This window comes from Schistocerca piceifrons, chromosome 8 (assembly GCF_021461385.2).
Source record: "Schistocerca piceifrons isolate TAMUIC-IGC-003096 chromosome 8, iqSchPice1.1, whole genome shotgun sequence".
In the NCBI taxonomy this organism is placed as follows: Eukaryota; Metazoa; Arthropoda; class Insecta; order Orthoptera; family Acrididae; genus Schistocerca; species Schistocerca piceifrons.
The window spans coordinates 472,888,856-472,904,197 of NC_060145.1; positions in this window are offsets into that span (position 1 = coordinate 472,888,856).

Genomic DNA, 15,342 nt, shown 5'->3' on the forward strand with positions numbered 1-15,342 from the left:
GTGAATAAGGCAGGCGGGATTTGGATGTGCCCCGTCTATTTCTATCGCTGATCTGCGTCTAATAACTGCGAGTGGTATTTCCATTTAGTGGAAACGTATGTGGTTTAAATCAGACTCCTGTTATTGCCTATACGTAGGAGTAAGAAGCGACACGAAGCGGTACAGAGCAAAGCTACAACTGAGTCAATTTATTTTTCCTTCTTCTTTACGGGGATGATATTCCTTATCATATACAGTGGCAATAGGTTACAAGCAAGACGTGTAGAATATAAGCACGGTGTAACAGAAATTACCTTTTGTTCGGATCACGATGGCTAATTACTCGCCATGCACTCGGCCAAATTTTAACATATATCTCCTTACGAAGAAATTTTTAAATCACTTCTTAACATATTTTGTCGTAACTATATTATGGCAGATGAAATGATAAACTATACTTTCAACTAATTGTTTTCCAATAAGCCGACTGAGACGGTGAGCATATTTGCACATTCATTAAGCTTTAATAATACAATGCACCCCACTACATCACTCCTGATTTGCGGTGTGTGTGAAGACGAGGTACCGAATTTTCCTGTTAAGTGGAGTAATGGTAGGAAATTGAGTTAATTAAATAGAGAAACTGATATGAAGAATCCGTGTCACTAAATGGACTTGTAGTAGCAAGGACGATCAAATGACATTATGATGGAAAATACAACAGAAAAGAGGAATTTGTATGCACGAAATGAATGTACTTAAGCGTCCAGTTCTTTCTGAATTAATGAATATGTCAGGAACAGGTTGGACAGATCGATGTAAGTCAGCCGTTACCACTGCACCAACTGCTATAATATTCCGCAGATCACCAAGCACGCAATAAATTAGTATTGCTGTGGTATGCATTTTCAGTAAAACAAAACGAAAATAAATGAAGGGAGACAGCTTGCTGGACGTTTGTTATAACGTTAGAAAAGTCATAGTACATCCCCAAAGACAGCTAATAAAGAAGTTATTATTACCTGTTGAAATACAAAGGTTTTTAAATGTCTACGGGGCGCAAGCCACCACTTTAACAAAATATGTTGTTACTTACAAGACTAAAGGGCAAAATACGGAATTGTGCAGACTTAAGCAGTGTTTTAGAGGAGCAACCCTTGGTTGTACATTACGGTCTTTCGCCAGGAGAAAATTTGTCCCTAAATTCATGGGCCACACCCAGCACATCATAAAACTGGAGCCATTCGTGAAAGTTCTGTGTTTCACAGCTCTGCTAGATCAGGGGAGGAGGCAAGTAGATATTAGCAGAACACGTTCAAACGGATCATTGAAACATCGAAAATCAGAAGCGTGATGATGCAAAGAGAGTCGCAGTCTTGACTGATGGATCACAATTAGAGCAATGACAGGAAGGAACTCAGAAAAACATTACACAGACAGAAGAACACCACTGCCTGCAGCTGTCGAACAAATACAGTGATCGGAAGTTCTTCCACCACCAGGACTCAATCTGGTACCCTCTGAGTGAACCGACAGGAACTGTGACGTGGATACTCAAGTACTCGGTCATTCAAAGCGATACAGTAACTGACATAATAAGGTCATAAACTGTTCGTCTGGTACGTCTTTAAAGCCATCGCTTTAGTTGTTTATTGACAGAGTGCCACTTAACATCATTTTGAAAAGGGTACGCAAATATCTTATCCGGAATTCACAAGATACTAAGTCGTGTAAGTAGGAGCTCGAACACTGCTCAAGTTTTTAAATGACCTGACCGGTCAGTATCGTCGTGTCTTTAGAGCCCCATAATCGTTGCGTCACACAACTCATCTATACACCAGAATCTCTACGTACGGGATCCGTGTCAATCTGCTTCCATGTGCTAACAGCTACGACATTCCGCCGGCGTCAACAGATTCTTAGGAAATCTCAGGATTACACTTCAAGAGATCTTACTTCACCACTATAGTCTGAACACGCACTCAATCGCTTGCGTAACGATAAAATTTTCAGGACTGCCATGGCTAGATAGGAAGCGCATTATGGTCCTTTAGGTGTTGTAAAAGGCCGATGATAGAGATAATACGTCTTTGGTACTTACTTTTTTGAACTACTGTCACCTATGTGCACGCTGACCTTATTACGGATTTCAAAGACACATTAACATGTTTCGTTGAGTGGATCGCATCTGAAGGCCACAAATAAAATTTTAACAAAATGTCGAAGTGCTGGCATGGGATTTGCTGAAGTATATCACCGTTACGTTTCCAAACAGTTGTGAGGCTCTTATTAACAGCACAAGTGTCGCAGAAGTTGAGATAAAAGTTTATGTACTAGCCCACAGGCAAGGTAGAACAAAATCGAGCTGCTTAAGTATCCACTGCTACACATTTTGACATTTTTAACTTTTGTCTTCCTCAACTTGCCGCTTGTGACAGCTGCGAAATTGAAGGCCGGTTCGCTTGCATGGTGACTAGCAGTATTTTAAAAGTTTTTGTTGGGAAGTTCTGATTATTAGCATTCAACAGCTCACACCACAAATTAGCTGCCGGTGAAATATTCTCTGGTTCCTCGATATCTATAGGAAATTAGTGTAAATGTACTGCAGGACGTATACTTTTGTAGATCTTCAAGCAGCGTTCAAAACGTTGCGTATCGTGCAGTATTATGCCTATAGGCAGGAGTAAGAAGCGATACGAAGCGGCAAAGAACAAAGCTATAAATGAGACAATTTGTTTTTCATTCTTCTTTATGGGGATGATTTCCTGGACCACATAAAGTGGCAAAAGGATCTGAACAGGATCTATAGAACACAAGCATGGTGTAACAAAAATTACGTCTTTTCGAATCACAACGATCGATTACTCGCCTTGTATTCTCCCGAATTTTAACATATTTCTCCTTGGGGAGAAATTAAAACAGTTCTTAACATCTTTCGCGTAACTACATTAATTCAGATGAAATGATACATTATACTTTCAGTTAGTCGTAGCATTTCGTTCGTCTCAATTACCACCTCTGCCAGCGAAATAAAAGTGCTGCTGTAAGTAGCGCAATAATGATAAAAACAATCAGAAAACTGCTGCGTGATAATTTCCTCGAAATCACACAGAAGACGGAAATTCAATGTCAAATGGTTAATTAGAAAATATTGACGGAGAACTGTTCCTTAGTGTAACATGAACATTTTAAAGATGTAGTAAAAAATGTTCCGGAAACAGCTTAAAGACTGTTGCATTAGATATTTTCCAGCGCAACAATCATTATCGTTTACGTCTGTACCGACGACTTTCATTCTACTTCACAACTTCACATTATTGAGAGAACTTGATAAGAACGCCATATTCAAACAGACTTATTTATTTAATCACTGGTTTCAGAAATGCACTTCCCATTTCAAATGAATACCTGTTTAAAATAGAGATGTAGATCAATGACCTTTGACGTCACAGCAATTTTACTACGTTGTCTAATAATCACAGACACATATTTAAGCAAATCACGTCACTACTTACACAACAAAAATTTAGTACAAAACAAATTACGATAAACATTGAAAGTTGTTTAGTTTCATAAACAGGTGTGAATGCGATAACAACAGAACATCCGTAGAAGTAAATAACTGTGGGAGTGCCTCTATCTTGTTTCTTATTATACAATAACAGTATGAAAACTTGAAAACACTTCCACCAAAGGTACCACGTATGGTAAAAGTAACTGCGCGTCATTCGAAGTGAGCTTATTAAAGAGAAATGGTGCTCCGACATGTATTCACGAAACAAAGAGCTATTGTTATACATCATTGAAGTATTGGTGCGTGTATTGACTTGACCGTGTACGATGGGGGAACGAATGATTTTCCGTATATTTTAATTGATCAGGCGTATATCTATGCTCGACGTCACAAAATATGTGAAGTATGCAAATGGCTTGAGAAGGTAAAAAAATATGAATTGCATAAATTAGCGGACGAATCACAAATAGTCACGTAGAAACTGGCCAGAAGAGAGCAATTCTTTCTGTTCTTTTGGCACCGTAGAAAAGTTTACATTCTTTTTTGAAATCAAATCCGTAATTTCACTTGGCTCACAGACACAATGTTATACGATAATATTTTATTAATAAAGGTCAGTCGACTGTCAGTATTCGGTTTTTTATGTTTTTATTTCATATACGTATCTCTGAGCTAAACCTCAGTCATCGGAGTTCCCAAGATTGACTTGAGGTTTTTCGCCATGATCCGGTGAAACGATTCTACTGCTACTTAAAGTGGGTGCTCTCCCACATGTACTAAACTAGATGATCACATTTTTCTTATTTCCTCGGTCATCGACGTACCATTAAACGCAATTTCAGCTTACATTAGGGCAATAAATCGTCAGCTTATCGCACGAATAAGAGAAAAATTAAAAACGGATACAAATTATGAGAAGAGGCATAGACCCTCAAACGAAAGAACTTATATTTTTCAATTATTTTGTAATTTTTCTTATATAATTCAGGCTCATGTCTCACAGAGGTTATCACTAGCCTTTCCATTTAGACTCCTTCCTAACTCATCACAACTAGAAAATCAGAGAAAATTAAGAACTAATACGGAGACTTACCGACTATCAGCCTTTTCACGAGCTATTCGTGAATGGACCAGGAGAAAAGGGGGTGGGAGGGGAAGGAGAGTGCTAGCAGAAGAACCCTCCGCTATATACTCTCAGGTAGCTAGTGGAGTATATATGTAGAAAAAGAGGGTAGTAAAAATTACGACGCCGAATTTGTCACAGGTTGCGCCACTAGTGCACGTCTATCTTAGGTATCATGTTACGGATGCATCAGTCTTACGTTTTCGATTTGAAGTTACCTAATTTACATTATTACGCAGTTAACTGTAGTCTTTAGTTCCTACAATCAGAACGAAGATACAATTACACCGCTATAGCGCCTCACTGTCTGATGAATTTTGCTTTGCACGTTACTGCGCGTATAGTCTTCTACAGAGGTTAGCTTTATTCGGTAACGTAGTTTCGATGAATCACTTGTTTTTCTTTCCTTTTTTAAAAATCATCTGACTTGCTGAAAAACGGAAATCATATGTGACCTGAGGTTAGAAATGTTTATAAAAAAAATAACTTATACAAGAGGATCATTGTGTTCCCCGTAAGCAATACGCCGAGCGTCTGTTTAGTAACGAGGCACAGCGATTGATAATCTGAAATGTTACGTAACAATCGATGCTGAAGTCGTGTACTGATACGTGCTAAATCACTGAAGGTGACTTCCGCGAACGATCTGCCAACAATGGCACTACAAAAGCGATGACAATAATGTTTATACCCTTATTAGTGGGATTTTCTTCTACAACACGTGAAATACGGATGGTTACGCAGTGAGATTAAAGTCATTTCCAAAGTTGTTGTAGCGGTAACTACTTACTTTTTTTCTGTCACCGTGTTTTACGCAACGTGCCACTATTAGATGTTCAAATGGCTCTGAGCACTATGGGACTTAACATCTGTGGTCATCAGTCCCCTAGAACTTAAAACTACTTAAACCTAACTAACCTAAGGACATCACACAAATCCATGCCCGAAGCAGGATTCGAACCTGCGACCGTAGCGGTCACGCTGTACCAGACTAAAGCGCCTTGAACCGCACGGCCACACCGGTCGGCCTATTAGATGTAATGATGTCTTGTACAGCACGTCTTGCTTTGGTCTTAATTTACCCACTTCAAATTGTACATTAAAAATAACATCACTCTACAGCCAATGTGTCGATTGGAACTGTTCTGTCCTGGCAATCATTGTCTGCAAGTCGAATTTCAGTTCCACTGAACGTTACTGAACCAGACTTGTTCCCACTGTAGGCGAATGCTAGAACGTCAATGATGCAAATATACAATTATAAATGAATGACTAATTATGATTTTACAAACAATTATGTGCTCAAAGACGTCGGCAAGTAAATATAAGCCAACAAACGACATACTATGTGGGTAAACACACCATGTAACAATGTTAAATTTAAGGGAAAGACAGAGGAAAGCGAACCGTAATGAAGCACGTTAGCATACAACAATATCTAAAATAAAACTAATTTCGTTGTACATCGATTTATCGTTCATCTCTTTTTTTAAATAAACACCCGTTGGCGATGTTGAAATTATCAGCGAAAGTAGGCTGGGGAAAACAAACAACGTTTTCGTCAAGGAGGACCCACAAATTCCACATTATTTTTCTGCAGGTACTAACAAATTACGAGCGGATGTCAAGTAAATGCTAAGGTACGACAATAGCTGAATCTATTAAGGAAAGGCGAAATTCTACCGACCTTTATTTCTTGGTCAACTGGCTACGTGATAACCTTTAAACATACCGAACAGAAGAAATTGTACAGAGAAATGAAGTACACATTACGATCTATACGACTGCCCACAGAGGTACTCGAATACATGATCCGTGTCTAATGGCGCCGAGAATAGGGTATCTAGTGACGTAAATACTAACTCAGTCCCTCGAGATTCGTCATGGTGTGGTGAGTAGCACATGCATAGATGTACGGGTACCGATCCAAACCAGTTTTACACAGCTCAAACTATTTGCACAACAGACTTGGCTTGCAATAAAAGAGCCAGACGAATTTACATAAAGAAGAAATGAGTACTTCTACAACAGGGAAATATTTGACAAAAAAATCAGGTAAATGCAGATCCGGCTAAAAGCAAGCAACCAATGCGACCATGAATTAAATGAAGAAACAGGGTGGCTACTCAAACTTGAAAAAAAAAAAAAAAATACCCGAGAATTCAGGTGTGAGGAGGATGATAGTGTCAAGAAGCTCCCGATAAATTAATAGTGAGGTGCAGGGGCCGATTAACGATTTTTCTTTCCTCTCAGCTGAGCTATATACCAGCCATAAGCAGCAGTTTAAACGCAGTTTTAAACATCGATAATTTACATGGAATAATATTCATACACTTAAGCATTTCGAAGTTTGTGTTTTATAAAACTCAATGAAATTCAATTCCAATGCTCGGTTAAAAAGCAGAATTCCCTGAGATTTTATGAAATTCCTGAAATTCCCTGAGATTTGCCTGATTCACCTAGATGAAATGAAATTCCCTGAGAATTCTAGGTTTTCCAGAAGAATCGCCACCCTGAGACAATATGCATAACAAAACTATGTTTAAAAACTTTATACAAAATTTTGAGCTTTCAAAGAAAAAAATTCTGTACAGAGAAATGGAGAAAAATACCAAACAAATTTACAGAATTTTGTCGGGAATTGATCCATTCAGGTATTTTATATGATCCTAAAATGGTAAACTTGAAAAAAAAAAAAAAAGGCACCTGAGGTACAATTCCGCGATCTTGCCCTACATTGATAGAACACTTTACACGAAGGCTGGAAAATACTGAAAGTATTTAAATGTTAAGACTCAGATTTTACAGTTTTTCATCCTGTAGAAATGTCGTGGAAGTGAACGTGAATAACCAAGATCTTGGACTACTGACTTAAAATTTTTCATGGGACTCTTGAATACTTCCCTACGGAACGGACCTCGTTTCTGCGATTATGTCGGACGCGTTTGCCAAACATATTGAAACTTAATTATTAACATTACAGATTAAAACATTCAGCGCAACGCTTAGATGACGAACTTCCTATACAAGCACGCTGTCCAGGTAAGGGTTGAATTCCCGTCCCTACCTCAAAAACACAACACACGAACTGTCAAATACAAATTCACAAAAATCAGACCTTATACTACTCCAGGATAGATTGCCCCGTTCAGATTAAGGTGGCACAACACCTGGGAAGCCACGAATTTCACATTAGTGACACGCAAAAGCTGATCAGATGAGCAGAGCCTACAGTGGAGAACAGCGTCAGTAAAAATTAATATAACAATTAAACAACTGCTTATCTCGATATGTTTTGATCTGACTACATTCAATGTCATGTACACATTAAGCCATTCTGCTATATTATACACAAAATACGTACCCGCTCTCATGGAACCTACAACAAGAAATTGTGTTTCAGACCACTATTTGACAAATATTAGGTAACAGGTAATGGTAATATAACGGAAATGTGCTCCAAACCGATTTCATCCAAACGTGAAATTAAAAATAAAATTTCTCTTCGTCGATTAACAGCAATTTACACAGAACTCTGAGGTTGTAAGTGTAACATCTTTCGATCGTAATCTTCGAACTAAAAATAGCAGTCCGATTTATATACGACGTACAAGAAACATGTTAGATATAAACTTTGTCTAAAGCTATACCCCTGAACGAAAAAATCCTCTGTTAAATCCTGCTATACACAAGAGTACTTCATTACACTGTAATATTTTTCACACAAAACTTGAAAAGTTAGTGCTTCTCTAAAGTATGATTACTATTATTAGACTAATAATAATATACTTAGCACAACAACTCATGTGCAGAAGTGTCCAACTAAGGAAAAGTGAAAAATATTTTCTGTCGTATAACCTTTAGACTCTAATCCAGTAATGCGTGCAGTTTGTTCCGTATGTCAAGCGAGTGCTGTGACTTCACTGTTCTACAAGAAAACGCTTTAAGAGTATCGTAAATGTCAACTCAAATGTTCCGTCTGCGAAACTATTCTGTAGCGCATAGCCAAAACGTTAAAGTTCATATAACTGCACGCTTAGCAACATGCTGCTATAATGGAAGTTTTTTAAATTACTAATACTTTCCAAATTATATATTTAATTCAGGTTGAGATCGACTCTGGCGGTAATGGTAGCCTAATTCAACTGCAAAGTTTTAAAAAAACCAGACACCACGTTGAAACTGAGCTAACGTCACAATAATGGGTATTTTATGGACAATTGGTGCAAGCAAAAAATGTCACAAGTGTAACATCTAGCACAGAAGAAGCTCTTTGTTACGTGACTTTCATTTTAACTGATCACTAATTTCTTATGAACTCATGTACATTTTTGCAAGAGATGCTGCAATGTTCTAGAAAATTCAGCTAAGGTTACCTTTCACATCAGTCTCGCAGATCACGGAAAGAGCATCTGTCGTTCCCAGCTTGGCATGCTGCACACATTATCTTCGTAAAAGTACCTCGGTGAAGGCAAACACATTACGTTAAATGACACTGGTAACTCGGAAGCGTATTTACGCAACAAACGAATACTCATTTCTCGTACGACAACAGCCAAAGAACGTAACTCCCGCTGTCACAGAACTTACAACAGCTTCCCCGTAGGTTATATCGATGAAACACCAGTATTCCTACGAACCTATAAATATGCTGTACACTTCTAACCATTTAATACAAAAGTATGCATCTTACATGAGAACGCAAAGCGATGTTTAAACGATTACCTGAGCGTGTGTTAAGCGCTAGTTTCCTGAGATGAAGCGTTCAGCCAAACACGCGTCGAATCGAAATTCGCGTGCAACAAATTATTCCCGATGCGACAGGAAAAGACTCAGCCTATATTTTCCCGATAATATTCTTGATCCAGTATCATCTCTCATGTGGAATAACAGTGAGCAATAATTTCTTGAAAATATTCCCTTAGTTATTATACTACACTATATCCTGGTTGGATTAATCGTATGTTTTTCATCTACACTTATCACTGTGAAGAGTGCATCAGGGGGTACTTCTTACTGGACGGCATACCTAATTTTCATTCTGTTCTACACACGCAAGCCTTTGTGTGAGCTATTATTATCTGCAAGATTTATACAGAATGAGAAATATCCGTAAGTTCTCTCGTGAAAGACGGTTCTTGAATTTTTGTATATAGGCTCTCACGATTATGTTCTCCGTCTTTTGTCGAAAGGCAGTTACGACTTTTCAATATTTCTGCGACCATTTACACATCGGTTGTGTAGGATCGATATTATCTTACAGTCCGACCAGACATCCCCCACACGCTTCAGTAGAATTCAAGTATGTCCCGTACAGGTGTTTTATGTGCCATCGCACCAATGAATCGTAACGTGCCGTTTACTGTAGCTGAACTCGTCGTCTCACACTATTACAAATATTTATATCACATGATTGGCTCTAGTTGTGACTCATTAATCCTGAAGTTAAGGGATATGACGATTTTACTTTTCGGTAGGTCCACAAATCTCCATCTTTTCTTGATTAACAGCTAGTAGACAGAATGAAATTTTCACTCTGCCAGATTTCCAGAATTTTATTCAGAACATCCCCCAGGCTGTGGCAAAACCATGTCTCCGTAATATCGTTTCTTCCAGGAGTGCTAGTTCTGCAACTTTAGCAGGAGGGCTTCTGTGAAGTTTGGAAGGTAGGAGACGAGGTACTGGCGGAAGTAAACCTGTGAGGGCGGGGCCTGAGTCGTGCTTGGTTAGCCCACGGAATGTTGTCCCGGCCGCGGGCGTGCGTGGAAGAGGAAGTGTTTACACCGCTGATACTCGATCGTGGTGTTGTCTGACTAGATCGCCTTGGCACACAATTTTAGAAAGACTAAGCTCCAATTTACGTTTGACAACGAATGTGCCAGAAACAAGGCTTTCGAAATACAGAGTTTTTTGAGGGAAGTTCATTTACCTGTTACAGACCTAATTGAAATACACCTATCCATTGTAAGCAGTACAATGTACGCCAAGATGACCGATGATGCTGCGTGTGGCAGAACTATCGCCGCTGCTCAAAGAGGATTTAAATTTCGACACTCGGATGGCCATACCAGCTCCTTAAGGCTTGGGTGTGAGGGCATTCCGATCTTTGATTTGCGTTTGAGGTACCGGAATCGCTGGTTGTTGAATCGCTGAGACCATATGGAATGGTACTGTCATACGTTTGAACGCTGGGCTAGTTTTAGCACCTATCCCGTGCTAAACGATATTTACATATTGGAGGATATCGAGCTATTGTGATTTACGATGGCCAGCCACGCACATGTTCTGGCTGTGGTGGAGAAGGACATATCCGCTCGGAGTGCATACAACGCCGCGTCGTGCAACTGCCACATGGAGAAGCGTCAAAGCGAGGGGTTCCCACACAACTGCCGATGACGTACGTGTCGGTGTCCCGCCGGGAGGTGTTGCCGCGTTCGGGGCGTGACACGAACGTGTTGATGCAAGAGCAGACCGAGTTACGGGTGCACGGACGTGACGCGGAGATGCCCTTACACCCACCTCACGTCAGATAGGGGAGAAACCTTCCGCACCATTACATGTAGCACGCGGCTTGGAAGTGGGGGTCGAGACAGTGGCGGCAGCAACGGACCAACAAATGTTCGACGAACACAGTGAGGCGTCGCCTACGGCTTCAGAGGGCAGGGCGTGCAAACAACCTTCGCCGAAGCGTCGCAAAAAGCGTCGCCACAGTTCGGGTGACACGTCCTCCCCTAGCGGAAGTTATTCGGTTCGAAGAAATGTATGACACGGAACACATGCCTTTAGAGGACCCTGAAAGGATTCCTTCAGATGTTGACCGGATGTCCTGCCTTTCAGACGGTCCCTCTTCATTGACACCGACTGACCTAGTACTGCCGACGGAGGAGTCAAGGACAATGTCCCGGCAGCCACCTCGAAATGCAGCAGAGGGCGTTTCTGGGATTGATGACCGATGCGACTGGGCAGACTCAATCGAAGAGATACAGGAATTGACAACCTCACTTGATGACGACTCACTTGCAGGACGCACACCACAGAACGAACACAACGGAGGGCAGCCCGTTGGCGGGCTCCCCTTTGAGCACGAATAGTGGACTAAATCCCTTGGAGTTCACAATGACAGCCGGCCGAAGTGGCCGCGCGGTTCTAGGCGCTGCAGTCTGGAACCGCGAGACCGCTACGGTCGCAGGTTCTAATCCTGCCTCGGGCATGGATGTGTGTGATGTCCTTAGGTTAGTTAGGTTTAACAAGTTCTAAGTTCTAGGGGACTTATGACCTCAGAAGTTGAGTCCCATAGTGCTCAGAGCCATTTGAACCATTTTTTTTTTCACAATGACATGACACGAGCATGACAACGATAACGGACCAGGCATATAAAGTGGGAACAGCGAAAATTAACACCGTACGATAGCTTACAAAGATGCAACTTCTCCGGGACGTGATTTACGCCACAGACGTGGATATCCTGCTGGTGCAGAAACTTGAAATGCTGCCTTTCCCAACGTGCATGGTTATAACACTTATCTAGCGCCGAATCCAGACGGAGAGCGTGGCACAGCAATATTAGTCCGGGAAGGGATTCCAGTGTGTGACCTCGATTACCTCCCTTCGGCGCGGGGTTTGGCGATGACCGTGAACGCCATTCGTATTGTCAATATCTATACATCCTCCGGATCTGACAATCGACGGGCATATACGCAATTCTACTCAGAGGAGATTCTGCCCCTATTCCATGGGAGATATGCCCACATCTTGGTAGGAGGAGATTTTAATTGTGTTCTCACATCGAAGAATCAAACCCCTAATTTCAGCTCCTGTTACGCATTGCACACTATCTGCCGGGACATGGCACTAATGGTCTCGTGGGAAAATATCCTTGGGCAGCGAGAGGGCTGCACGTTTTTTACTAGCCACTCGGCGAGGGGGCGCATCGGATTTATGTTTCTGATGGGTTAGGGGATCATGTGTTGGCTGCTGAACGTTGGCCCACAGCTTTTACGGACCACCTTGCATATTTATGTACGTTAATCCTACCACAGCAGCGGGTCTGGCGGAGCCGTAGTTCGTGGAAACTTAACTGTTCCGTATTGGTAGATCCCGAATGTCGCCAGCTGATCGAAGAAACATGGCAGACATGCACTCGCCGTCTGCCGATGCACTGTACGGTTCTTTCATGGTGGCTGCTATGTGCAAAACCGGCGATACGAAGAGCTCTCATAACGATGGCAAGGACAAAGCGAAATGGCTCCGAGATACACTTGATTATTACTACATGGTGCTCCGTGACCTGTCCTCCAGGGCCCCATCGTCCGAGCGTCAAGCGGAAGTCAGACGTGCGTTTTATCGATCACGATACATCTATTGGAGGGACTTTCGATCCGCGCTCGGTGCTTGGACAACGTCAATGGAGAACGTATTAGCATGCATCATGTGTCCAAGGGACAAGCACATAATCGCCTAGCCTTGATCACAGTTCTCCATGATGGTGATGGTCGGCCCTTGACGTCACAACAGGACATTGCTGCTGGATTTCTGTAGCATTACCACCTCCTTTTCACTGGGACACCGACGGACAGTCAGATAGGAGGAGACATTTTGCAACAGATGTAAACGGAGGTGGATGGTCCGGATGCAGAGGCGTTATTGGAACCCCCAACGGCAGATGACATACGGTGAGCACTCACGAAGGGTGCGGAGCATAAATCCCCTCGGCCAGATGGGTTGACACTCGAATTTTATCGCTAATTTTGGAATTTAATGATGTACCAATGGGTGCTGATGTATGATGAGTTATTGAGCCTTGGCACGGACGTCCCGTCGCAATTCATGGCGGGACTGCTTATACCAACACAAAAATAGTCAGGAAGTGTCAGCGCCCATCACTACTGACCGCGCACTTTGCGAGAATGTTGGCGGCAAGGCTCAAGACTGTAACATCCAAGACATTACCACCAGACCAGGCTTGTCTAGAGCTTCAGAGCAACATCCATTCTATCCTAGGCAAATAGCGTGACATCATTTCCCTGACGGAAGCTTGTCGCATGCGAGCGGTGTTCATATCAATGGATTTTGATCATGCCTATGACGGGATCAACCATGATTTCCTTGACTCGATCCTGCGACATATGGCGATATCTCAGGATTTTATTACTGTCCTCGCGAGGCTTCTTCGCGGCGCTCCTTCCACAGTGACAGTCAATGGCAGGTAGGTAGGATCGATACCTGTTTGCAGCTCAGTTAGGCAAGGATGCCCCTTGTCGATGATACTGTTTGCAGTAGCGTTCGAACCATTGATGCAGACTCTTAGACGGGCTCTTACAGGCGTCGGACTCCGTGCGAGTTCCTTCACGTATCGTGCATATGCCGACGACTTGTTGATACTCGTCCGGTCGGAGGACGAAGTACGTAAGGTTGTTGTCTTTCTTACTACGTACTGAGTAGCGGCGGGTAGCAGGGTCGACATGAATAAAATCAAGATTATGCCCATCGGACAGGGGCTGGACGCCCTGCACAGCCGTTTACGACGGTGGACATCTTGCGATGCTTAGGTGTATTGTTCACCCGATCGCTACGGCACTCAGCGGCGGCGAGTTACCGATGTCTGCTCCAACACGCCCGGTTGCACATGCGCACAAATTCCCTCCAAACCCACGACCTGCTCCAAAGGGTGGAATACAGTAATGTTCATATGGCATCGCGACTGCCGCACCTGGCACAGGTACTGCCAATGGCACATGGTATTGTTGACAGGTTAATGGCGGCCTTTGGATACTATGACAGCCAAGGGAAGTTGTTTAAGGTCAAATACGAGACTTTAACTCTCCCACACCATTCTGGAGGACTTAATCTCACAAATGTACGGAACAACGCTGCAGTTCTATACCTGCGAGCGACGGTACAGACGGAATCAACGGCAACACGTCGGCGATCTTGGACGTGCTTCTTCCCCCGTCCTTTGAAGCACCTGTGACGGTAGGCACAACATCGCTTTCTTTTTCTCACGTCGCACGATTCTTTGTTGATTTTAGTTATGTTCAGTTACAGATAGGTTCGAATCCTGCCTCGGGCATGGATGTGTGTGATGTCCTTAGGTTAGTTAGGTTTAAGTAGTTCTAAGTTCTAGGGGACTGATGACCTCAGAAGTTAAGTCCCATAGTGCTCAGAGCCATTTGAACCATTTTGAATTCGAAACGGCGTTGCGTTAATTGGACTACAACACAAAACAAATTGTATGATAAGCATTCGTGTAAGCACAATTTAATTCCGCTTTTGCCTGATTATTGCTACAAGATGAAATGCTGATACCGAAAAGATGAATTTAAATTTTTCTTGTCAAGTTTCCATTATTAACTGTTCGGTGTCACAAGACATTATGAAGCTATTTGCTTCATTATATTGCGATATTCTAGAAAGAAGTAAAAAATCGACGTTATACAAGAATAATGTATCACATTTGATCTCTTCACAAATACTCTCATTGAAAAAATCATAACGATTACTAAAAAAAAGTAACTTGGAAGCATTTCCAGATGGTGATAACGGAAATTCTCGAGAAGGCGAGGAAAAAATAAAGGGAACTAAAGGTTATTTATAACTTGATCAGGAATGGGACAGCAGTTACAAGAGTCAAAGGACATGAAAGGGAAGCAGTGGTTGACATGGGAGCGAGATGTGGCTGAATCCAGTCCCTGCTCTTATACAATCTGTACAATGAGCAATCTGTGAA